Raw genomic sequence first — 27,384 nt, 5'->3', positions numbered from 1 at the left:
AGCAGCTTGGCCCAAACAGGCCCAGGACCTCAGGAAGGGGCAGAACTCAGAGCAGGAAATCCTAGCGGGTTCGATTCAACTGGAAATTTCGGATCACTCCCAGGAGCTGAAAAAAATAATTCACAAAACATCTTCCCCTTACTTTCTAAAGATTTGCCTTTGATTTTTTAAAAAGCTCTTTTGGGTTGAGTTAGAGCACTCACTCACACATTCGTCTGGGAGCGGTGATCTGGCAGCAGCCCATGCCTCAGAGACTGCCAGGAGGACTCCAGTGGCTGGTTGAGGCCTCGGATTCCTCGCAGTCTGAGCCTGAGCGCAGAGACGCGTAATCCCGACCATAAGCGCTGCCTTCACAGGCTGTCGGGGAGTGTGAACCTGGGACAGCAGAGCTGGCTGGCAGCCTTGCAGTGGCCACTTCCTCCTCCACCCACAGTGAGTCGATAGCTGTGGCTTCAGAACTTCCCTCTTTTCAACGCTGTTAACACACGTGCAGCCGCACACTGTATACATGTTAAGTCCATAAAGACACATGTCGATGCACACTTCTGTCACATGTTGATCTTCATGGTCAACTCAACATCTTTAAATGATGCAACTCACCATTCAGGAGTGGCAACCCGGGCCTGGCTAAAGACTGATGTCCACTGGCTCTCAAGGGGTCCAAGGTCCAATCAAGGTCTACCAAGGCTTCAGGGACTGTAGTCTGGGGACCTGGCAACCATGCAGGGACATTTGTGCCTTCTTCAAGCCTGAATCACCTGTGAGGGGACATGCATCCAGGGTCTGAATGATAGACTATGTATCAGAAAGCACGGAAGTGGTGCCCAGAGGGGCAGCAGCTTGAGGTGTGGACCCCAGAGCAGGCACTGCTCCTCCTGGGGGACCCACATTTTCTTCCACAACTCATCTTCCAGCAAGTGCCATGGTACGACCTCTTAACAGATGGCAGCTCTGAACAACTCGGTTCCAAATTGCCTGTGTCTGTCTGTTTTTAAAAGAAGAGGAAGAGCTTTCTTTCCTGGGGGCTCTCACTATGAGCCATGTGGGTCCTTAGCAGCAGGCAGGCTTGGGTTCAGTCTCTGGCTCCGCCATCAATGGCTGGGTGACCTCCAGCCAGTATCAGAACCCCTCAGACCTTTGCTTTCTTAATCTTTAAAATGGGGATGATAGCATCCACACCCTGGGGTTCATTGTGGAGGATTAAAGATAAGATATATAAAACACTTTGCACCCAATAGGAGTGTGGCATGTAGAGGGGGAGGCGGGGGCCATGGTCACCCCCTGCGTAGGAAAACTCAATCTACATGTGGTCTTTCCTCTGCTGCAGGGTAAACTTCTCCAGACCCTCCAGGAAACAGAGATCAGATCATTGTGCTTCTATATAAAGGAGCATAGCTTTGGGATTGACCACAGGAAAGAAGAGTCGAGAATGTTTGGAGTGGGAATGGGTGACAGAGTGGTATGTGGGCAGGAAGCAGAGGCCTGGCTTAAGGGAAAAGGGAGGAAAACCTTGTACTAAGTGGGCCCTCCCACACCCCTGATAGAAGAGAGAGGAATTGCTGGGTGACACCGGAGGGATGATACTGAGACACCTAGGAGCCTCACCAGGCAGAGTCCTCACCAGCAGGTCCCCACCCCATGATCTTCATGCCCAAATGATGTGTCTTCAGTAGTAGACACCTCCACCCCCCACACACACAGAGTCACCAAGAGGGTGGGGACCAGCAAGTCACCAGCCAGCTCCCCCTAAAGAACAACTCCCTGCAGTATCTTCTAAGACTACTGTAAAACCAAAGGAGACCCTTGGGCACCTAGCAGGGTCATGGGGAGGAGCCCCACCCACACGTGGGTATGAAGAGAGAGGACTTTGGCATACCAACGGGGGGGGGGGCAGTCACACCTTGTCACAAAGGCAGTGGAGAATGTGGTCCATCATTATCATCGTTCTGGTCCAGGAGGTCAGATACACAACAGGGAAGCTGCCAATAAGCTTCCCTGAGCAGAAAAGAGAGATTGAAAGAGGCCCCTGGGAAGCCAGCTTAAGAGTCTCCACGATGTGATAGGAATATAGGACAAGAGGGAAATGTTTCATTTCAGATTTTCTCCTGGAGAAAAACTTGATCTGTTTAGAGGAAATACTTTGATAAGCTGCCTGTGGTTTGGGGGTAAAACTCCAGGAGCATGCTCAGGTAATAAAGATGGCAAGCACACTGCCCTCTAAAGCGTATCCTGTCAACTGGAGAATGCTTTGTTGCATTGGATTTGGGTTTGTGAGTTTGAGGGTAGGACTGAGGAAAGATCTGAGCAGTCTGGCATAAAGAGGAGAGAAATTTTGGATCCTGATATGATGAAGAGCCAGGTGCTGGGCACTGCACATAGGACAATTGGGAATGACCAACAGTGGTCATTGGTAACCAGAACTTTCTATTGAGGATGCTAGAAGGTCATCGTGCTATGACTCTCTCTGCCATCCCAGTGCTCATGAGTGCCTTTGGGGGTAAGGACTTGTGGAGTGCAAGGGCCATGTCCAAGTCGACATGTGAGCAAAACACAAGCCCAGGGATGAGGTAGAGCTGGCATCAGGGCTGCAGAGAGAACACAGGGTAGGAGACAGAGGCTTGTGTGCAGGTACAGCTCTGTAGCTAATGATTTTTGAGACCCTAGAAAAGCTCCTTCCCCCTCTGGGCTTTATTTACTCAACCCTAAAATGGGCTCATGGCCTTCCAGCCCTAACATTCTATGACTGAGATTTTAGTTCAACCCTCTCCACAACACACCGGGGGATGGTGGTGGCTATTAGCAGAGCATTTGTGCATTTATATGGAATGTGTTTGCTGCCACCATGACATAATGAATTTTCTCACAAATTACATGTGCAAAGAACTGCTCAGATTGAACTGTAAGATCACTTCAGATGCACTATTGATTTTCATTATTTTTGTTTTCTCCATCCCTGAGTTCCCTGCAGCCATCTCCCCATTTGATTTTACCCAGCAGAAAAATCTCTGCCTCCTCTTTCTAATAATCAGTTCATAAAACCTCAGAACTTGGGAGTCTGAGGAAATAGCCTGCTTTGGATAGAATGTTTATCCTTCCAGAGGGATGATGGTTTCTGACCTCCTAGGGCCAGTAGGAATTTCTCTGGCTAGAGCAGTAGGTATCCTTCAGTGGCAATGTGAAGGGCCAGTCATGTATACATATCTACTCTTCTTATAAAATTTTTTTTAAAAAAGCAACTTATATTATGAAAAATTATCCTGCTAAAGCACAAGTGCTTTTTTGCCTCTACCGTGGCTGTCCACCTGGGAGTGCTGGGCAGCCCTTCTCCATGGAAGCTCTTCCAGTGCCCACTTTCCCACCCTTTGCACCTTGTTTCCTTGCAGTGACTGAGCTGTGCAGCTTCTAGGCAGCACCAGTTCCCCAGAAGGGCAAGCAAGCTGGTTTTCCAGCAAAGGGGGCCTCTCCTGACTTTGCAAGGGCCGTCCAAGGGACTAAGATCCCTCGAGTGTGTTTTTCAGCATTTCCCCTCTGATTCATTGTCATCCTAGGACAGATTAGTTCTGCATACAAACACTGGGATATTAACATTGGACACTGCTCTGATATTGAGGAACAGTCACAGATGGCTTTGCATGAAATGACTTCAATGACAGAGCAACAAGATGCACAACTCCAAGGCTATTTTTTGTAAAGAATAAAAAGTAAAACTGGGGACTTCCCTGGTGGCACAGTGGTTAAGAATCCGCCTGCCAATGCAGGGGACACGGGTTCGATCCCTGGTCTGGGAAGATCCCACATGTCATGGAGCAACTAAGCCCAGGCGCCACAACTACTGAGCCCATGCTCTACAGCCCAAGAGCCACAACTACTGAGCCCACGCGCCACAACTACTGAAGCCCGTGAGCCCTAGAGCTCGCATGCTGTAACTACTGAAGCTCATGCACCTAGAGCTCGTGCTCCGCAACAAGAGAAGCCACCACAATGAGAAGCCAGCGCACTGCAACAAAGAGTAGCCCCCACTTGCCACAACTAGAGAAAGTCTGCATGTAGCAACGAAGACCCAACACAGCCGGTGGGGACAAAGTAAAACTGGAAGGACTGGCTCAGCTAAAAACTTACAGGAGAGTGGGATATAAATCAACAGGCCATTGTGGAGAAAAAGACCACAAAGAAAGAGAACTCAAGGCCTTAATGTGTTGGCCTTGGGGACTGGAGATGACTAATTCATTCATTGGGTGTACAAAGGCTCAGGCACTGTCCTAGGTGCTGAATTTCTACACAGCCAAGAACATCAACAAGGTCCCTGCTCTCCTGGCACTTACATTCTAGTAAAGGAAGACCAACAATTAAGTTGTAAATATATCATAGACAAGATGACTCAGAAAATTGTAAATGCTGTGAAGAAAACAAAACAGGATGGAGTGATTGAGAGACCTGACAAGTCGAAAAGGCCTCTAGTGTAGCCTGAGTGGTTAGCGAAGGTCTCTCTGCAGAGGTGATATTTAATAAGAGACCTGCAGGCTGAGATCAAGCTAGCCATGCAAAGATCAGAAAAAGAACATTCTGAGCATCCATAACAGCCTGTGAAAAGGTCCATCAGTGACTTTGGGGCAGAAAGGAGGTCTGCATGGCTAAAGCACAGGGGGAGAAAGGTACCAGACAAAATTGGTAAGAGGAAGGAGCCTTGACAAGAAATTTGGGTTTTATTCTAAGGGCATCAGGAAACCCTGAGGGATTTTAAGCAGAGCAGTGATAGGAACTGACTTTTGCTTTTTAAAGATGACTCTGGCCACTGTCCGGAAAGTGGATTCCAGGGGGCAGGTGTGGCAGCTGGGAGACTAAAGAGGAAGTTCTCACAGACGCTAGGTAAGTGATGATGGTGACCTGGAATGATGGCAGTCGAGGTGGAAAGAAGTAGCTGGACTTGGGATTTTTTTTAAGATTGAGCCAACAAGACTTGTTAATGGGTTACGTGGGAGGCATAGAAACAAAGAAATTCAGGGTGACTTCTGGAGTTTTTTGGCTTAAACAACTCTTTGATGGAAATGAGTTATCAGTGCATCAGGAGTAATGATAAACCCTGTCCCATCATTCTTTGGAGAGAGGCAAGGGGTTTTTGTTTGTTTGTTTGTTTGTTTTTGTTGTTTTTGGAGTTTAGGAGCCAACTCATAAGAAATATAAGTGCCAGTAGCACTCAACTCTGCAAATGTTTTAGCTTTTGTTTGCACATGATGATTTTTCCCCTACTTTTTCAGAAAAACAAATGCTGAGCAGAGGTTAGGAACAAATCTTGGCATAAATGTAAACATCCACTCTGTGGAGACTCAACCAAAGGCAGGTCCTTTCTCTGTCAGATATGTGTTTGTTTCTAATGTGCAAAGGGCAGGAGAGGCCTTAACTCAACTGTTTGGTGGGGGATCCAGACTTTATACTTATGCCAGTGCATCTTAAAGCCAACTTCACAGAGTGTCTTTGTTGAGGATTCTAGTGTATTTGGTGGAAGTGTGTGAGCAAAAATAAACTGAGGGTTCAGAGGGGGAATGAGATTTTAGAAGAGGCAAAATATCTAAGAAGAGAAACTGCCAACAGATTCGAGGGGATCGATTGGCTGCCCAGTAGCAAATATCACTTCTGTGATTCCTGTGAAGGAATCACGTGACTATTTGCAAGTACATTAGCTTGCTGTGTGGATGGCCTCGAATGAGACACGGTTTCTAGCCAGTTAGATTTCACAGTGCTCAGTGCCAGCTCGGTGATTTGTTTTGCATGAAACACTGCAGCCTGTTAACCTGGTGAGTTACATTTCTAGGTGGGCTGCCAGAATCCCTCACAGCATTTAAACACTTTTTTCTTAAAATAAAAAGAAGATTGTCACGGTGATCATGATGATGATGATAAAGAAAATGAGTTCAATCAGGTTACCATCTTGAAATCTTGAATTCATCTTGCTAAAATGACCCAGATAATGGGCCTTTTTTTAATCTTTTCTGGATCATTCCAGGGAAGAGCTCAATCCATTTTTCAACCTTTCTCTGCCCTCTGCTCTTTTTGGGAAAACTAGGCCTGTCTATTTCTTTCCTTTCAGGCTCAAGATAATTTAGAGTCCTGAAAGAAGCAGTACACTTTGGGAGTTTGGCCTAGGGCAGACTGAACCTGAGGAGTAAGAATTTAGGACCAAAGGCATCAGACTTCATTCATCTCAACTGTAAATGGAAAAGTCCTCCTGTGTGTGACAATACCAGGAAAGTAGGTATTTTCTTCTTTAGGGGACTGAAAACGAACCATCCCCAGCAGGAGTCTGTGCGTGGGCTCTCCCTTATTGACTCAGATGAACTTAAAACCTTGGGCTGAGCCAAGTCTGATCTCTGAGCATGCTCACTGAGCTGCATTAGAGTTTGCCACTTACCTTGAAAAGTCTGTGGTTACCCTCTCCATGTTCCTCCTCTTCTTTCCAGAACAGAAGGGAAAAGGGTGTGCCAGCTTTGATACCAGGAAGTTTTCAGAAATGCATGTCCCTGCTCCCTTTACAAGGGGACATTTGATGGGTAGAATAGCTCACTTCCAAACTTCCTTCCCACAAGGTCAGGGCAAGACAACTCTGGTGGTCACAGTCTCAATGGAGGGTGAACCTTGGTTTGCTGAGGTTCAGCTGCAACTGCTACCTCAATGAAAACTGCACAGAGCTAATCAGAACATCCGGCTGCTGACAGGAGATAATGAAAGCTACCTTCCATCAATGTATGAAATTAAATGACAATTTTAAAAAAGTTTAATTAAAGATAATACAAACAGATGGAGAGATATACCATGTTCTTGGATTGGAAGAATCAACATTGTGAAAATGACTATACTACCCAAAGAAATCTACAGATTCAATGCAATCCCAATCAAACTACCAAGGGCATTTTTCACAGAACTAGAACCAAAAATTTCACAATTTGTATGGAAACACAAAAGACCCTGAATAGCCAAAGCAATCTTGAGAAAGAAAAATGGAGCTGGAGGAATCAGGCTCCTGGACTTCAGACTATACTACAAAGCTACAGTAATCAAGACAGTATGATACTGGCACAAAAACAGAGATATAGATCAATGGAACAGGATAGAAAGCCCAGAGGTAAACCCACGCACATATGGTCAGCTTATTTTTGATAAAGGAGGCAAGAATATACAATGGAGAAAAGACAGCCTCTTCAATAAGTGGTGCTGGGAAAACTGGACAGCTACATGTAAAAGAATGAAATTAGAACACTTCCTAACACCACACACAAAAATAAACTCAAAATGGATTAAGGACCTAAATGTAAGGCCAGACACTATCAAACTCTTAGAGGAAAACATAGGCAGAACACTCTATGACATAAATCACAGCAAGATCCTTTTTGACCCACCTCTTAGAGAAATGGAAATAAAAACAAAAATAAACAAATGGGACCTAATGAAACTTAAAACTTTTGCACAGCAAAGGAAACCATAAACAAGATGAAGACAACCCTCAGAATGGGAGAAAATATTTGCAAACAAAGCAATTGACAAAGGATTAATCTCCAAAATATATAAGCAGCTCATGTAGCTCAATAACAAAAAAACAAACCCAATCCAAAAATGGGCAGAAGACCTAAATAGACGTTTCTCCAAAGAAGATATACAGATTTCCAACAAACACATGAAAGGATGCTCAACATCACTAATCATTAGAGAAATGCAAATCAAAACTACAATGAGGTATCACCTCACACCAGTCAGAATGGCCATCATCAAAAAATCTACAAACAATAAATGCTGGAGAGGGTGTGGAGAAAGGGGGACCCTCCTGCACTGTTGGCGGGATTGTAAGTTGATACAGCCACTATGGAGAACAGTATGGAGGTTCCTTAAAAAACTAAAAATAGAACTACCATACGACCCAGCAATCCCACTACTGGGCATATACCCTGAGAAAACCATAGGTCAAAAAGAGTCATGTACCACAATGTTCATTGCAGCTCTATTTACAATAGCCAGGACATGGAAGCAACCTAAGTGTCCATTGACAGATGAATGGATAAAGAAGATGTGGCACATATATACAATGGAATATTACTCAGCCATAAAAGGAAACGAAATTCAGTTATTTGTAGTGAGGTGGATGGACCTAGACTCTGTCATACAGAGTGAAGTAAGTCAGAAGGAGAAAAACAAATACCATATGCTAACACATATATATGGAATCTAAGGGAAAAAAAAAAAAAGGTCATGAAGAACCTAGTGGCAAGATGGGAATAAAGACACAGACCTACTAGAGAATGGACTTGAGGATATGGGGAGGGGGAAGGGTAAGCTGTGACAAAGTGAGAGAGTGGCATGGACATATATACACTACCAAACGTAAAATAGATAGCTAGTGGGAAGCAGCTGCATAGCACAGGGAGATCAGCTCTGTGCTTTGTGACCACCTAGAGGGGTGGGATGGGGGGGGGGAGACACAAGAAAGAGGGAGGGGATATGTGGATATATGTATGCACATAGCTGATTCACTTTGTTATACAGCAGAAACTAACACAACATTGTAAAACAATTATACTCTAATAAAGATGTTAAAAAAAAAGGTTTGGGTGGCAATAACATGGTTTTGACTCATGATGAGAATGAAAGGCTTTCTTAGCTTAGAGGAGAAGTCAGGAAAGAATGTGAGTGCACACATATGCACATGTGTTTGTGAGTGTTATGTGCATAAGTGTACATGAGTGTGTGTGTCTGAGTATGTGTGTGGGTGCAAGAGACACTCCCTCAAAGTACCAGAAGCCAAACTGTCCACTGATTTTCTTTTTTTTTTTTTTAATATATTTATTTATTTTATTTATTTATTTTTGACTGTGTTGGGTCTTTGTTGCCGCACACGGGCTTTCTCTGGTTGCGGTGCGTGAGCTTCTCATTGCGGTGGATTCTCTTGTTGTGGGGCACTAGGAGCACGGGCTTCAGTAGTTGTGGCTCGCGGGCTCTAGAGTGCAGGCTCAGCCGTTGTGGCGCACGGGCTTAGTTGCTCTGCGGCACGTGGGATCTTCCTGGACCAGGGCTGGAACCCATGACCCCTGCATTGACAGGAGGGTTCTTAACCACTGCGCCACCAGGGAAGCCCTCCATTGGTTTTCTGACAAGCTGTATGGTCCCTCTCAACTACCAAAAACAGAAAGATGACTATAAGCTGACAAATATCGTCAGGAGGCTTGGGAAGTGTACACCAGGCCACCCTGAGCATCTGATTCAATGCACATTGGCAACTGATCACAGTGGAACTTCTGCTCCTGGCCCTGTGGCCCTGTAGGCCAAGGCCAGAAGTTGCAGGGCTCATTGGTTTCACACCAACATGGGCACATTGAAAGGTTGTGCCCTGGAGAGCCATGAATTGCTTTTACGTGTTTTGTGATCTAAACTTTGTGGTCTAATATTTCAAGCAAATACAGTCACTTTCCAAAAGAGGGTATTTCTCCTGTGCCTCTCTCAAAGAACCCAGTGTGAGAAAGCCATGTGGGACTTTTCTTTGGTGATGTGTTTGTGAGGTGCTTCCATAACAAGTAAATAAGCTTTATCAAGGCAATATGTGGCTTTGTGACAACTGACAGACAAGAGTTGCTCTAGAATCCAATACAGACAGAGGATTGGGTTATGGCCAAACTCTCAGCTCCAAGAGGGTGAAACACATATCAGCACACAAAGGAGCAGGCAGAAGGCAGGTCCATTCTGAACTATATGAAGACATGCAGCTGTTAGTGCAATTCACAGAACTTGTCTTGTTAGACCATTTTACACAAACATTTTCCAACATATTCAATCAGCCCCCTCAAATTGACACTGTCACCAAAATTCAATCAATACTTCTTGTGAGAGAGGAATAGTATCTTATCTAATAATCAACTTATCTGAGATTCACAATGCTGGTTGCCATTACCAAAAGGCATTTCTCTATTATTTACATTTAACTATACATTACTTTGACCTTTGTATCAGTTGCACTGAGATAAAATGTGAGCTTCTAATTTAATTTTGTTTTGGATTTCCTTTGACATATCTATTTATGCCGATTGCCCAGGAGGAAAAGACCATCAGTAATAATAACAGTTATGGAAAATACTTATTGAGCACTTCTACCATGCAGACTCTGGGCTCGAGCCATCACCGAGATTGTCTACTTTAATCTTCGGGCAAATCTACAAGGGAGCCGTGATTGATATTTCCATTTTAGGGCTGATGAACCGAGGCTGAGACATTAACTGTCTTATTCCCGGGATTGACCCAGGCAGTCTGGCTTGAGAGGTCTCCTCCTAACCACTGCATGACTCCACTTCTTAGTGGTATGAATCATTCCAAAAGGAGATGCCCAAGACTCCTTTACACTCTGAGTTAGCAAAGAATCAGAGGGCCATGCAGATGCCATGCAACTAACAGATGACCCAGGCTCTGAATAAGGTCCAAGTCACTTCTGTTTACTGTTCTCTGTGCTTCAGTTTCCTTCTGTCTAAGTTGTTTGCCCCTCCCCTAGGAGTATCATCCAAGAGATGGAGTAGCAGGCCATTACATTCTTCAGACAAAAGGCATTTTCTGAGTGAGATAAAAGGGAAGAAAAGGAACACGTGGATATGTATGGCACGTGGATGAAGAGTGCCTGTGTAAAAATCCCAGCTCATCATCTATTAACTGATAAGTGTCCTGATAAGGGTCAATTCTCTGCACGTCTGTTTTCTCATCTGTAATACAGGGATAGTCATATAATTCCTCTGCAACATGAGGTTAGGGAGAGGGTTATAAGAAACAGCTCATGTAAAGCACTCACCACACGCCTGGTATAGAGTAAGTGTTCAGTTCTGTTATGTGAGCCATGATCACCTGCCATGACCCCCATCACTACACCCTACATGGCGCATGCTCTGAGACTTTGCTTATACACCTTCCTTCTCCACTGCACTGTGAGTTCCTCGGGGCCTGAGTTGTGTTCATTCATCTTAGGATCTCCAACCGTCAACACAGTTCCCAGCCCATAGCTGGCACTCGTGGATGTCTGCTGAGTGAGTGAACAATTGCATATATGCACTTACTCCAAGGCCAGCTCACCGAACAGACAAAAGAACTGAAGCTCAGAGATGCCAAGCCACTAACTGAGACCACAGAACTTGATGGTGGCAGAGCTGGAAGGGGGATGCAAGCTTCCTGACTTCCCGTCCAATGTCTTCACGTTACAGCAGAGTGCCTTAACTTTGCATTTTCTGAAAAACGTTTAATCAAGACCAAGGCCAAAGTGATAACCAGAACATCATTAATATTATCAAACTAGGGACACGTTCAGAATCCATTTTTCCAACTTCCTATAACTTACATGTCAGCAATCCATCACATAAAATGCAAAAAAAAAAAAAAGTCGCAAAAATATAGGCCTAAACATTTTTAGTGTCTTGCATCTTAAGTAATTACACAGCAATACTATGATAATCTAATAGCAATTAACAAGACAAAAATGCATAGTAATCATGTATTGTACCTGATATAAGCAATATTACATCACCTAATACCCTGCCTTTTACACAACTATTTCATTACTTGGAAGCTCCCTGGTAATGAATATGCTATTAAGCAGGGTTTTTTTAATTTGTGTGTCTCTCTTATAGAGATTCTTCGATAAATTTTTCAGACTTCCTTCATAAATAAGTTTCATTATTCCTCATTATTTAAAAAAACCCCACATTCTCCTTTCCTGAAAGGATACGCTATATTAGATGACCCTCCTATATAAAATCATAAATGAAAAAGGACCAGACAGCCTTCAGGAGAATAAGTTATCAGACAATAGGACACTAAATGCAGTTGGGCAGATATAAGGCATTATGGTATAGTTAAAAGTCTGCAAAAAGAATATTTTACAATGTAAAGAATCAAAAGAGAATTTAGTTTTACTACAGCGCAAGACAAATCCCAGCTTTTCTACAATTTATCACCGATTTCTTCATTTTGTTGTTTTAAACATGCTTTTAAGACATACTGGATAACTAGTAAAAATTGTATACAATGCAAATGACATTTCATATAAGTTTTATTGACTTAATGCTCTGATAATAAAATTATAACAATCAGTGTTATTCTGATTTATTGCAATTTTTACTTTCACTTTGTAATGGACTTGGTGCCTCACAGAATTGAATGTAATGTTGCTGCCACCTCAAGGTCACTCACTGAAAATGAGACGGCTCACTTCGGTCTAATGAACTAAAGCACGTGAGTAACTGAGGGCTTTATGGATGAAAATATCACATTGTGGTCACGTCACAGTAAATCTAAACTTTTATTTGCAATGAAACAATGGGTTTTATATGCAATTTGCAATGAAAACATACTCCAGTAATGCTAGGACGGCATGGCGAGTACCAGGTCTGTGAGAAGAAAGGCTCTTATATCACAGTCCAGGGGAAGAAATGTCAATCCATCAAACTAAAGAGCCATCTGTGCATAACTGGCATATTGACAGGGCATAATCCAGATACAGTGGTTTCTTTAGAAAAAGAAATAGTCCCTGAGTTTATTTTTCTTTCATAAAGCTCACTTGGCTCTTTTCCTCTCCTTCTTAAATCTTTCCCAGTTGGTGACCTCTCTGAACCTGACTCTCTTCCAAATGGATTTATCGAAACTACCCTTAACACGAAGGAACAGTTTACAGAGAAGGAAATGCCAAGGAGCCGACTCACTCAAAGAGATACATGTTTTGCCTAACAGATTGTCAAAGATCAACTTTTGATCCCACTGGTTTGGCAAGGTGGTACTGTAAATTAGAAAAGAGGGAAATGTGGTGATATTTTTCAAATTTTAAAATGCATATACCCTCTGACCAGCAATCTCATATCTAAAGATTTGTTTTTCAGATATATACATACAAGCGCACCAAATGTCTGTACAAGGAAATGTATTACAGCCAAAGATTGGAAACAAACTAAATGTCCATCAACAGAAGACTTGTAAATTACAGTAAGTGCATAAAATGGAATACTGTGCAGCCTTTGAAATCAACAAGGCAGATTTCTACGAACCAATATGGCACAATCTCCAAGATCATGTGGGGAAGCAGGGGAAAAAAAGCAATGTGCAAAACAGTGTATACAGTATGCTTTGGATGTATGTATTTGCATAGAATCTCTTTGCAAAAAATACAATAAACTGTTAACAATGGTTCCTTTGTAGAAGAACTGGGGGAATAGTAATCTAGGTGGGGGAGACAGTTTTCCCTGTATACCCACTTTTGTCTTGAATTTTATACTGTATGTATGTGTTAACTACTTGAAATGTGTAAATAAAAATAAAACATTAGACTGTAATTCAAGGGGAAAGCCAAAATTATGAAGAAGAGATAAAGAAGTTCCTGAGGGGGGAAGGGAGGAGGGACAGAGGAGGAAGGGTAGTCAAGGGAAGGTGCTGGAAGCACACCTCCCCCTGGATGCTTCCTCTGCTCTGATCCAGCCTGAACTTGTATTTCTTTTCTGGTCTCCACATTCCTTTCATTCTCCTCTGACTCTTTCCCTAGCTGTCAGTTCTCATTTCAATTCCTCTGCAACTCCTTGTGTTCTGTCTCTCTCTCTAGGGATCCTCACTCACGATAGTCCCAAACGTGGGGAGGACGAGAGCCAGCCCTCCTGTTCCTGGTGCCAGCATGTGGCCAGGCTAGCCAGGGACACGCCAAGTGCACTCTGGACATACACAGCATGGCGGTGGACAGCCCCATCGGCCATTGGCCAACTGCCCTCGACTGGAACTCAAAGTTCAGCAGAGATTGTGTGCATTTCGCTTCTTCTCTAAGCCTAGATACCACAAGGATGACCACTAGATCTGCCCACTGAACAGCACTAGCCAGGATGCAGAAGAAATGCATTTGGAACAGAATCTAGAAACCTGGAGCTATTCGCAATTTGGGAGAAGGCGATGGGTGAGGAGTCCTCCCACCATTTCTCAGAAATGGACCAGGATCACTGGGCACTCATTGGCTGTCTGTGTGGAATACCTCAGTAGGGGTGGTGAGGAGCACCCAGCAGAGAGAAAAGGGAGGTGAAGAAAGGACATGGGTGCTTCCAGCTGTTCATCTTCATTGGTTTACTGGATTTCATTTGACTTTCCGTTTTCCCTTTTACTAAAACAAATCTCTTGCTATTTTTATAGCTCCTTCAATGCCACATCATTAACAGTGAAGCCAAAATTCTGTTTGACATTGCTTAATGATTCAAATTCCATCAAACATCCACCAAAATACTAAGCCACGGATAGGCAGCATTTTAAAAGCACATGCATTTTGAAACTTTTGAAAACTGTAAAGCACTATAGAATTTAAAGAATCTTTCATTCAATAAAAAAATTTTAATAAAAATGGGAAATAAAAGCACATGCATTTCCCACTGAACCCACACTTGGGCTGGTTAGTTTCCTCTTGGTTATTAATTTGAAATGTTACAGTTGAAAAGATTGAGTGTTCCTGCACTGACCCAGGGAATTTTACAAACTTTGTCCATTTGGAAAACAGACACCATCATTTTTATTATACTTGGAGGTCACTGAAAAAGTCAGAGGCAAAACAATAAACCGGGACTACTTAGTCTTAGAGGGATACCTTTGCAGATTTCTGGCGTATGTAAACTCCTCTCCCTTTTTCTCATAGAAAGGCACCAAGGGAAGGTAACGTGCTAAGCCCTGCCTCACCATGTGAGGGGGACCCCCCAGAAAGGAGGGTGGTGCAGAAACTGGGCCCACGGCAGGACTGCTGAGTCCCCGCCTCTGCTCTCCGGGCCCCTCGGTCACACAATGTCACTGCTCTTCCCATTCCCTAAGATCCTTCCAGCCTTAAAATCCTATGACATTCATTCTGAGATAAACAGTGAAGGAAGAGAAAGAAGGCAAAAATGGGGAGCAACAAAAATGGAGTTTGGAAAACTTAAATCAAGCCTTGCACCTAGCCAGAGTCAGGAAATAAGCTTCCATTGTCTTTCCTCCCCCCACCCAGGGTTTTACACAGATATAAATTAAGATAGACTATTTTACCAAGTACTTCTGCCCCCAGATCCCTTCTTCTACCTTCTGTGTAATTACCTGCAATCATCTCAAACATATAAATAGACACATTTAAAAATACCCCCACCTCATTAGGTGTTCCCAACTTGGTTTTGATATGGCACCCTAGAAATCCAAGATCTCCTGAAACACTAGGCCTGCCATGAGTTGAGGAGGAAAAGGGCCAGATCGGGTCTCTGAAGTAGTGGCTGGAGCCTCAGAAATCCAAGCCCTTAACCAAACAAGCCAACATGATGGCTGCAGAATAATGGCCCACAGGAGAAAGGAAAGGCCCCTAAAGACAGAACTTCGGGCTGGGGGAAGGAATTCTCTAGAACAGAGGCACTGAAGACAAGGACTGCATGGTGAGGTTCTGACCTCGTCAGCAGGGATGCTGAGGTGAGGCCTGCCGTGAATAATACCCGTGATCACAGATCTGATGGGTGGTCTCCCGCTAACTACATCCCAGCATTGTACAAAAGTGGGTTGGGCAGGATTAATTACTACAACTGTTGACGTTATAGAGTTTCAAAGATTTTTATTTCGCATTTAAAAGATTTACAGGAAATCTCCAAGCAGTTAAGGCAAGGGGCTGAGCTTGTCTCTCAGCTGGCTTGAAGCCAGTCATTCGGAGGATAACTTTAATTCCTGGGATAGGAGTCATACAGTCAGGAAGCAGCCCTGACCCCTGTAAGGTCAGTGTCGTGGCCAACTACCCCGGGCTCAATTTAGAGACATAACTATGGCAACAACTGTGCCCAATCAGTTATTAGAGGAGATTTATTGACGGATATGCTTGAATAGCAGAGCCATTAATTGCAATTACCAGACAAGACACTTTGTTCATCTCGGGGAACTAGATGCCAAAATGCCCTAACAACTTTAAAATCCCATTTGCTCTTGAGCTCCTGGCTGGCATCACTGCACCTGCCTCAGCTTCCCAGTACTGGGAGGGAGAGGAGAAGGGGTTTAGCTTGACCTGGCACCAGCCGCAGAAAATGGCAAGTGCTGGGCTATGGGGCACAAGCTACAGGAACCTCACAGAGTCCCAACACCCTTCACAACAGTGAGGGAGGAATAAGCAGCACTGCCCCTTCTGGTGTCCCTTCTCTGGGTCCCATCAACAGAATAGAGAAATGCCTTCCTCCTTCACTCCCCTGGTCCACGCCCATCATTTTCTTCAAGACTCTCTGGGTTGCTTCTTGGCCTTCCTGTGCTTGGTGTAGCTCAGCCCAGGCTCTGTCCACCTTGTGGTCCCCCAAGCCTGGAACAATCAATTCCCAGATTTCATCCTTCTGGTCTACCTCCAGGCAGCCTTGCCTGAACACTCCATTTCTCTACAACAGTGACTGACTCTCCCCTCCTCCTGTACTTTGTAACCTCTCATTTGCTCTTGTTTCTTCATAGATTGCAGTCATGCTATTTATTGGTCTGCCTGTTTACCTGTTTATTTCTATCTTCCCTCAGTAGATTCTAAGGTCCACGAGGGCAGAGATTTGGTCTGTTCTTTCCACCGCAGTATTCCTCGTGCCTAGAATAACACCTGGCATACAGTAGGTGCTCAAGAAATATTTGTTGACTGAATAAATGGATTCAGTACATTCTGCAATTGTGCTTAAAGGGCCCTTCTCTCTCCAACTAGGTCATAACTTTCCTGAAAGTAGGGATGCTCCCTATAGCATCTTATTTAGCACCGCACATACCTTAGGTGCTTTAAAACAAAGCAGTGGGTGAGAGAGATTGCAAACCACAAATTCTATCCGTGCATTGGAATAGGCAAAAGCACATCTCCCTCCACTTCTCACGGAAGAATAATAGCTAAGGCTGAAATATGCTTTCTACAGGGGCATGCTCGAAGCACTCTCTAGAGTATTCAGTCATAAAACCCACATGATACGACTGACTGTGAAATCTGGAATGTTATTCTCTGCATGTTAAAGGCAAGGAATTAGGATACAATGAAGCAAAGTGATGTGCCCAAGATTATACAGCTAGTGAGTGATGGAGCCAGGAAATAAACCCAGGCATGGCCCAGAATCTGTGCCCTTAACCTCTATGCTTGCCATTTTTCTTGACTTAGAAATCTAGAATAAATACAAAAACAATTAGAAAATGCCCCAAGAAAAGCCTTTGGGCGCTAACACTACGTCTCCTTGAGTTTATTCCTATTTTTTTCAAAGTAGATTATAAGCAACAAATCTCTGCTCCAAATTAAGATGTTACCTGATCATCTTTCCCTTATAAATAAAATATCAAGACTATACCTACCTGAGGTTAGTGAGGCAAAGGATTTTTAGAAAATTCTTTCCAAGAGAGAGTGGAATGTATTATAGTTCTTCCCTAGAGCTGTGAGAATGCAACTCCCATTCTTGGACTCCGCCTGGGTTTGGATCACAAGAATTCTCAGCTAACATAGATGAACTTCATCAATGCAAAACTGGCCATACCAGGTGTCTCTTTATTCTACAGCATCTCAGTGTTAATAAGCAGGAGGACCTTTGATCAGTGAAGCTACTCAAGTAATTGGTATTTTCTATACTCAACACTGAGACCCCGTGATGTGAAGTATTCATTTAAATCAAATTTTCCTCAGTGGGTCTTAGAACTCACATAAATTTAACCCATATTGTCTATCATCTAGTTCTCTATTTTGCACAACCAAATGGAGTGCTATAGACTGAATATTATGTTCCCCCAACATCCATATGTTGAAACCTATTCCCAGTGTGATGGTATTTGGAGGTGGGATTCTTGGGAGGTACTTAGATTATGTGGGTGGAACCCTCGTGAATGGAATTAGTGCTCTTATAAAAGAGACCCCAGAGAGCTCCCTCGACCCTTCTGCAGTGTGAGGACACAGAAAGAAGATGGCTGTCTATGAACCAGGAAGTGGGTGCTCACCAGATACCGAATCTGCTGGCACCTTGATCTTTGACCTCCCAGCGTCTAGAACTGTGAGAAATCAATTTCTATTGTTTATAAGTCCCCAGTCTATGGTTTTCTGTGATAATAGCCCGGATGGACTAAATCAGAGTGATTTGATATTGGACTGATGAATCTGAAGCACTACAAGAATCTCAGTCACTTAAGACAAACTCCACCATATTTATCATTCATTCATTCAACGTTTGTTTCTTCATCAGCATCTACTAGTGCCAGGCACTACACTAACACAGCATATTGGCCGACATCACAAAATCCATCCGTTCTGATATGGATGCAATAACCATACAGATAAACTACAGCGATGGCAAGAGCTGTGACCAAAGGGCACAAGGCTCTAAGAAAGGGTAAAGGGATTTAACCTGGTCGTGAAAGTCAGGGAAGGCCTCCCTGAGAAGACAGCACTTTTCTGAGACCTAAGGAAGAGTAAGAGATAATCACGTGAAGAGGAGTGGGAGGAGGTAGGAGGACACCAGGCTCGGTGCAGCTGGGAAACAAAAAAAACACCTAAGGATGGGCGGTTGTGATGGGGCCGACGCTGGGGCAGTGGCCAGGGACATCAGGCCAGACATCGAAGGCTGGGTAAAGGTCTGGATCTTTATTAGAAGCGTTGGAGATTTTTAGGCACCACCAGAAAGGGAAAGATTTGAGGATTATTTGGAAGGTGAAACTGACAGCCTGGTGATGCATCGGTTCTATACACTCAGCTTGCTATGGCAGAAAACTGGACAAAGAGAGAAAAGGAAAGGTCAACAGCAAGGGTTGGAACAAAAGGATTTCCCAGCCCATCTTAAGATAATCAAAAAGTTAAACGATCAGGGTGTGCATTTCCAGAGTGGTACCCAACACTCAGCTCATTCTGTACAGTTCTGCAAACCAGAAATGAGCCTCACAGCTTGATAACACTGAGGGTCAACTCATACCCACCAATGGAGATGAGTCCTATTTTGCATTGCTCTCACTAGAACATTTAAAAAAAAAAAAACTATAATTCTTGTGCTGCTACCAACATTATTATGCATCAGTATAACAGGGTACTAATTTTAATCTGCACAAAAATCAGAGAATTTTCATGCTGTGAGGAACCTTAAACATTATCTGAATATTTGTGAATTTTTCCAGTATGTTCATAGATGTTTTCATGTATAATTTATTTCCTACTAACATGTATGTTTGGTGTCCTCTAAATAAACTATGTTTTTCATGGACTTAACCCAGGTGTATTGCCTTTGGGGCCCCTATCAATCCCACCTGAACCCCATGGGACACACACACACACACACACACACACACACACACAAAAATGTGCACATGCACATGGATAAGACTGTACCCAGAAGATGCTCAATCACCACTGTTAGTTGACTATCTGACAACAGACCAAAAGCTCCCTCTGAGTCAGACAGTCAAAGCCACAAAGTCAAGAGAATGGCCCATTTAAAAGAATCTGGTAAAATCATAGGGTAGAGAAGAGGTGAACAGTCAGACTCCCTCCACTGGCTCATCAAAGAATGGAAAAACCTGAAAGGAGCTAGAACCTGTGGTCCCAGCCCTTCTCCATGCAGGGAAGACAGTTCTGTCACCCATAGGAAGAGTGGTCGAGGCTCAAACAGGAGAGCTGAGAAGGATGCCATATCGCTGGTTAAAAAGCCAGTGGGGGTGCTTCCCTGGTGGCGCAGTGGTTGAGAATCCGCCTGCCAATGCAGGGGACACGGGTTCGAGCCCTGGTGTGGGAAGATCCCACATGCCGCGGAGCAGCTGGGCCCGTGAGCCACAACTACTGAGCCTGCGCGTCTGGAGCCTGTGCTCCACAACAAGAGAGGCCACGACAGTGAGAGGCCCGCGCACCGCGATGAAGAGTGGCCTCCGCTCGCCGCAACTAGAGAAAGCCCTCACGCAGAAACGAGGACCCAACACAGCCAAAAATAAATAAATTAATTAATTAGTTTAAAAAAAAAAAAGTCAGGGGGGAAATAAGTATATTCAGCAAACTGAGAAGTGCTGCAATTTTAGAAAGAAAGTCGCTTTCTTAGATGACAGCAGAAGTTACTTCCAGCTTTTTCCTTACTTTGATCCATCAGTGTTGCCCTGGCCACCAACCAAGTTCACACGGTCCAGACATTTTAAATGGAATCAATGTGTTAGCACCCCTATTTTTCAAAATGTAGAGGACATATATCTAAGATTAAACCTGTACAAACCAACCCCTAGATGTCATTGTTGCTGCTAAAATATCAAATCTTGAGTCTTTGAAATTCTAAATCTGAAGAGATAGCAGTGTTAATCTGAATAAGCCACTTAAATAATGCAAATTCAATTCACTTTCAATTTTTCAAAGCCAAGTCCAAAGTCTTCTGGACTTCTTAACCAAAATGTAACTAAATCTTAGGGTGTTAGCACGCATTCTGTTGCCAAAAAAAATCCACGTTTAGGAAAAATAGGCTGGAAACGCACGTAGTCGTATGTAACATGACTAACTGGGCTCACATCAAATTCCACGACTGATGAGCTTATTGTAGCGTAGCTCGGTGATCCTGGCCTCTTCTTTTCCATGTGTCCTCTGACTTCCGTGCTTGCCTCTGCCATTGGTGTTGGAGCCCAGAGCTGTCTGTCCTTCCCACCCAGGGCACGCTGAAAGAACAGAGGTGCTCCTTGGCCCTCCACCGCACACCCTAGTTCCAATTAGCCTCAAATGCTACTTGTTCTCCGATCGCAGTCTCACCTCCATCTCTTCCTTCCATTTCATATCATTCCAGTCTGAACCTTTGCAATAATAATACTTGTTGTTTATCGATCGGGCATATCAGTGCTTCCTATACATTATGTCCTTTAAATTTTTCAGTAGCCCTGCAAGATAGGTATCACTATCCCCATTTTACAGATGAAGTAGCAGAGGCACAGCGAGGTTAAGTACTTTGCCCCAGATCACATAGCCAGTGAGTGCTAATAGGTTTTGAAGCTCAGGTGAGAGCCAGTCCACAGCCTGGATTCTTAGAGCCTCTCTGGAGTCAACTCCCAGGTCCCTAAGCGGCCACCATCTTTATTCTCTCTCCCAAGCCCCCAGCTCTCAATCAAATTGCTGCGCTTCCCCAAAACGGCTTTCAAGTAGCTCCTCAAATAAAGCCCAGATCTGGGAGCATGTCTGCTGAATGAAATCACTTCTTCATTCAGTCAACGAGTGTTTACTGAGTGTAACTGCATTCGGGGTCCTATTCTAGGCCAGGGGGAATATTGATGAACAAAACTGGCAAGCTCCCTGGGTTCTTGGAGCTCATTCTCTGCCAGGGTAGACAGTTGCTGAGGCAGGGATTACACACGTAATTAATGACTGCAGAGCCGAGTCCACAAAGATGTGTGAAACAAGAGAAGCAGAGTCCCTAACACAGGGCCCTACACCACGAGGGCCCCCAGTAGATGCTTGCTGCCTGTCTCTGCTAGGTCAGCCTCAGCCCCAGCGTGCCTTTCAGGGCAAATCTCTCCCTACTCCCCACTCCAAGCCCTCCATGCCAGGCAGAAGCACCTTCACAATCCAGACAAATGCCTTGTGTTCACTCTTACCGCACACTTCCATTCATGTTGGTCCATATTCTTCCACGTACCAAGCTGATTTATTCAAGACCTTAGCTCAGGCTTCTCCCCTCCCATCAGCTGGGCACAGGGTTCTCCCTCCATGGGACCCAGACGTGTGAGCTGAGGGAGAGGTGCTAGTGCTAGAGGGCTAGATGATGTGGGAGCCTGGCCACCTGCTCATGAAGCTCACATGTGCCCTCCAGCAGCCCCACGCATACCTGATTCTGGATATACCACTTCCATCTCACAATAGACCTCAGCTGGATCCTCCCAATCTTATGTCTTGCTGGAGCCACTGAAGACTAGTTTCGGCCTCATGGCCAGAAAAGGCATGACAATTGCAGTACGGACCATCTCTGGGTGCCATATGCATTTTCCCTTCCCTTTCTCACTCATGTCTCTTTCTCAATGAAAGAAACACCCCAGAAGATCAAACAATGCTCCTCATGCCTGGTCTTCCATAGTATAAGAAGAGCTCAGACTGGAGGACCTTAGAAGGTAGTCTACTTACTGTCTGTGGTTATCCATTTACTGATGTCTTAAGGAAGCAAGAGGTGGAACTCCCAGCCGGCTGATGGTGATGCCAGCAGCTTCTCCTAGTCTATCACCTCAAGAGGAGCTGTCGAAATAACAAACGACACATTTGGAGGTCACAGGATTACCCTTCAGCCAGGCCCTCTTGGTTTGATTAGCAGTTACTTTTCCTCTTAGTGTCTTTCTTCATCTTCTCCTTCTTCTTTTCATTTTCTTCCTCTGCCCCTCTCATCAATAAAGGTCACTGCGTTAAGGAAACCGTTTCAGTGAGAAGAATTTAACGGTACCCTATTAGAATCACACTGTCTTGTTCAGAAGCAGGTGGTATTACCTGTCAACAGGATTTTGGACACAGCAAATAGCTGCCACCCAACTCAGCTGAGGATCCTGGGCAGATAAAGTGGCCCAAGGAGACAGCCCTCTGGCGGCCTCAAAATCTCATTTTCATTCCCTTGGTAGAAAAGAGTCTGACTTTATTGACAAAGACGACTGAAAATTGCTTGAGCGCTCCAATAACCAGTCTGCGTTGAAGCAGAGAGACAGTCTGGCGGAGGCCAGCTCCCTGCTCCTCCGTGCAGCTCTGCCCAGCCCTGAGTCTGTGGCACACGCAGACCAGACTGAAGGGAGCCTCCTGACACCCTCACGAGCAGCCCCGCTCCACCTCCACACCCAGCCTGCTGGTGCCTTTCCTGGACCCCAACCATAAATCAACATGAATTCAGGACAGCTCTGCCAGAAAGCAAACTCTTAGACTGATTCAGGGAACCAGGGGTCAGGCCTGGGTTAGCTGGAGAAGGCAAATGTCCTGCTTCCCACTGGAGTGTTCTGTGGCTTGACTGCACATCCCAGGTAGGCCACTAGATGTCGCCACCATTGATTCTTGTCCTTACTCCCAGGTGCTGGTATAAGACAGAGTCCAGGGACCAAGGGAACTCTACAGAATTCCATCACCGCCAGGACTGCAGGGCTGCTTTAGGTCCTCTGACAGTCTGAGCTCCTCGTGGGCCTCTCCTAAACCAGTTAGAGGCTCAGACCCAAAAACAGCTGAGCTGAAAGTTAAGCAAACCCCAACTCTGAGAATAGATGCCCCCTGCTCTTTTTCCAATTCTTCCTGGTCATTATCAGTGTATCCTTCTAGTTTATTCTGGCCCTCAATAAGAAACAAATTAATATGTGTGCCTCGTAGCACCAGAGATTTTAGATGTCAATGTGCTGCTGAAATGATGTAGGTCTGTGGCTTTTAGCAGAGAATGAATGACAGATGGATAATTTATGATGATTCTTGAGACCTGAACTATAATTATGAAGTATTTCTAGGTGTACATTCAGATGCAAAGTGTAAGGAACCTAGCGCTAATATTAATTTATTACTGACAGCAGTATATATAATAATATATCACGTCTTTTAATCTTACATTCCTTCTAACTTACATCAAGCAATCTTTTCATTCATTAATAAAATCAAGCCTTGCCATTATTCTTAATGATGAAGTCCCATTTTGAACCCAGAGGACTCCTATAATTAAACTCTGTACTTCCATGTACCAGACATCTGAAGCTAAAAAAAGAGGATAAATTGAACTTCTTGTCTTACAGGCAGGATGAAAACATCAGAAAGATGCAGCCTACCTGCTCACAGCCCCACAGGAGCTAAATAGAAAGTCAGGAAAAATTTTTGTGTTTATCTTCTCCACTCACACCACCACATCCCTTTCATTTCCCCTTTTAGTCCCCTGCCTTTTCTGACCCTTCCACAATCTTTCCTTTTGTGTGTGTGTTTTTTTTAATTGAAGTATAGTTGATTTACAACGTCATGTTAGTCTCAGGTGTACAGCACAGTGATTCAGTTATACATATATACATACATATATTCTTTTCCCTTTTCCCTTATAAGTTATTACAAAATATTGAGTATAGTTTGCTGTGCTATACAGTAGGTCCTTGATGGTTATCTACTTTATATATTGTAGTGAGTATATGTTAATCCCATCCTCCTGATTTATCCCTCCCCCCCCCCACCTTCTTCTTTGGGAACTATAAGTTTGTTTTCTATGTCTGTGGGTGTATTAATCTTTCTTTTTTTGAGGCAGTATATCCAAAGAATATTTTTTAAAGGTCACGATAAAAATTACAACTAAAAGAAATGCAGGCTAACATGTCTCCTCCAATTCTCTGTGCTGTGCCAAAAACGTACATGATTAATCCCTTCAAAAGAAATCTAACCTAATCCTATTATGCCAAAGACGAGGTGTCCTTCATGAGTATCCTGTCCGGGAACAAGTTGGCCTTCTCCACAAGTTTCAACTGGTTAATGTCTCATTCAGTTTATAACCAGTCATTGCCTTGGCAACTTATTCACTGCACTGTACTGAATGTTCCCCAAATTTAAACAGTGCTCTGGTTTAAGCTGTCAAGCACACACCATGTATTATCAGGCAACCTGGTCACTTTAGAAGATACAGATCTGTGACACTTGTAGAAGTGAAACCTTTAAGCTCATCAGCTAATTAGTGATCCCAAAGTAGAATAATGAGATGTGTGGAGATAAGGATTCAGTTATCTGGGTCATCTCTCATCTGGAGAGAAAATCCGATTCCACTGAGTAGGTACTAGATAACTGAGTAAGCAAGTTTCCTATCTATAACACTAAATCTTAATATGATTGGTTAATTAAATCATGACAAATGACATTCCGTGGCAAGTGGAAGGTGCTTAAAAGAGATTCGGTGAGATGTCCCCAAGTTCAGTGGAACTATACCTGAATGTCTTTGTATTCCCCTGACCTAAAAACGTTTACCGTAATTTTCTGGAGAGCTTCTGTGTAGGAAAGAGAAATACTGAAGTTTTGCTACACTGGCTTTTTGAAGTTGCCTAGGTTTTTCTATTGGATTCTGTGTCTTATACCTTCTCTGTCTTCAGGAATGAAGGTCCTAATTCTTTTATTAACATTCCTATCTGCCTGTAATGGTTTCTTCTTATTGATTCTGTCTCTTCCAGTTACTTCAGTGTAGGGAAGAGGAGTGTCAGTCAGCAGTGGTTATGTCGTGGTGTGGTAACAAACAGCTCCAAAACCTCAGTGACTTCTCCATTCTATATATTCATTGTGGGTCAGCTAGGGGCTCAGCTCATCACCTCCACTCTAAAATGTGGGCTGACAGGGTGGCCACCATTTCAAACATTGCTGGTCATCAAGCCAGCAGGGAAAGGGCACTCTGGAGGGAACTGCCCTGGCAACTAAACGTTCCAGGATGGAAGCGGCAGCCCTCACTTCTGCACACAATTCATTAGCCAACACCAGTCAGAGGCCACACCTCTGAGCCAGGAAGAGGGCCAAGAAGTTTTGTCTAACCTTGTGCTGGAAGAGGTACATTGCAAAATAGCTGGTGAATATTAGAAAAGACAACCACAGGAAGTTCAGACAGAGATATACTTAACCTCTCACTTGTTTTAGAATTCCCTTATTTTCCCTAGATTATAGTTTCTCCACTTTGTTTTTGCACTCTGCTCTGGTAAAATAATTCTCTGATTCCTGTTCTGTCAACTTTCATATTCATGGACATTACAGTTAAGACAGTACTAAAGAAAAGCCTCTCTTCAGATAGTTATAAACAAGTATTGTTTGTGTCAGTAGCTCAAGAAGAAAAAAGAAATTTGCACATTGTTTGTTCTCACATTCTTCCTTTTATGTATTTCTGGTTTTCCTCAAATTTTTTTCCTTCCACCCTTCCATGCTAGTCTCCTGCTCAGTCTCTTTTATTGAAAAAAATTACTCAACCCTTTATTTTTCCTTCTTCTTAGCTATTTGGTCCAATTGGCAAAGAATTCTGTGGAATAGCAGAATTCTAAATTTGCTGGTTTCCCAACCCCCCAAATTCAGGTGAATTTGTATCCTGAGATATTTACTGTATCTCAGGAATTACTGAACTCTCTGAACAATGACAAGGTTTTGTTGGATCTTTCTCCCACTTGATAATTGAGAGTCCAGCCTGCTGCAAAGGTCTCTAAGTACATCTGGAAGTCCCCAAGAGATACAGGCATAACTCATTTTATTGTGCTTCATTTTTTCTTTTTAATGAGCTTTGCAGATATTGCATTTTTTGCAGATTGAAGGTTTGTGACAACCCTGCATCAAGCCAGTCTATCAGTGCCATTTTTTTCAACAGCATTTGCTCATTTCATGTCTCCGCATCCCATTTTGGTAGTTCTCAAAATACTTCGAAACTTTTCATTATGTTTGTTATAGTGACCTATGACCTTTGATGTTATTATTGCAAAAAGATTATGAATGTGAAGGCTCACATGATGGTTAGCATGTTTTAGCAATGAAGTATTTTTTAATTAAGGCATGTATGCTGTTTTTTAGACATAATGCTATTACACACTTAAGAGATTACAGTAGGGTGTAAACAAAACTTTTATATGCACTGGGCAACCAATTGAGGTCAAATTCATGTGACTCGCTTTATGGCAGTGGTCAGAGAACCAAATCCACAATCTCTCCCAGGTATGCCCGTATCTCAATGAACAAGTTCATTACTATGACTGGAATCTTCAGTTTTACTTCCTTCCTACTGTTCACAGCCCACCTGCTCAGTCTGGATCCAAGCACCCTGCTGTGTAGTTCCCAATACACCAAACCTGTCCAGCATTCCTGAAGCTGGGTGGAACGCTTAACTAACATTGCATTTTACTGTCAGCAGGGGGATGGAAACAGGACTGCTTATAAAGCTGGCATGTATGTCATAAAACAGATCCAAATGACCAACACCATGGTGCCCTCAGAGGACTGAGGTTGTGCTACCAGGTGAAGCAAGCTACCAAGTCTGGTGTTACAACTCTCAGGATGAGTTCTTTCCCTCAAAATCCTCAATCTCTCCAGCAAATAGATTTCCCAGGGCCAGCTCTGCCCCTCACCAGGCACACTTGAAGTCCAGCCATGAACCTAGGTAGCACCTCTACATTTTAGCCAAGAACACCACAAAAAAGTATAGCCCAACCAAAAGCTGTAACAAATTCAGAAGCATAGGGCTGTAAAGAATGTCCACGCCCACTGCTGAGAGCCAGTGAGGGAAAGGAAACCTAGCCCACAGCAGGTTTGGGCGACGTGGGGAGACTCCAAAGTGAGCACTCACTTACTTCTAGACCCAACGACCACTGAGAAGGCCACGCTTGGGCCGTGGGAGCCCGGCAACCCGCGCCTTAACCGCACCCAGGAGCCGGGGATTGCAGTGAGCGGGCAGGGTATCCTCCTCGCGCCTGCCCAGCCCGGCGCCCCGGGATGCCCAT

General features: G+C 43.9%; 1 long non-coding RNA gene across 2 annotated transcripts; it reads right to left on the bottom strand.

Moving 5' to 3' along the window:
- LOC118885872 lies at positions 1 to 27,305 on the bottom strand. 2 transcript variants are annotated; one of them, XR_005017573.1, is made up of 3 exons: positions 27,235 to 27,305; positions 22,076 to 22,183; positions 1 to 106 (listed from the first exon to the last, which is right to left on the bottom strand). It is a non-coding gene; the product is annotated as an uncharacterized LOC118885872 (long non-coding RNA). The 2 variants fall into 2 exon arrangements; XR_005017574.1 differs by lacking the exon at positions 1 to 106 and adding an exon at positions 651 to 758.
- Positions 27,306 to 27,384: the final 79 nt, after the last annotated feature.

The sequence above is a fragment of the Balaenoptera musculus genome, chromosome 19, assembly GCF_009873245.2.
Source record: "Balaenoptera musculus isolate JJ_BM4_2016_0621 chromosome 19, mBalMus1.pri.v3, whole genome shotgun sequence".
NCBI classification, from domain to species: domain Eukaryota; kingdom Metazoa; phylum Chordata; class Mammalia; order Artiodactyla; family Balaenopteridae; genus Balaenoptera; species Balaenoptera musculus.
This window is presented reverse-complemented; position numbering and strand designations above follow the sequence as displayed.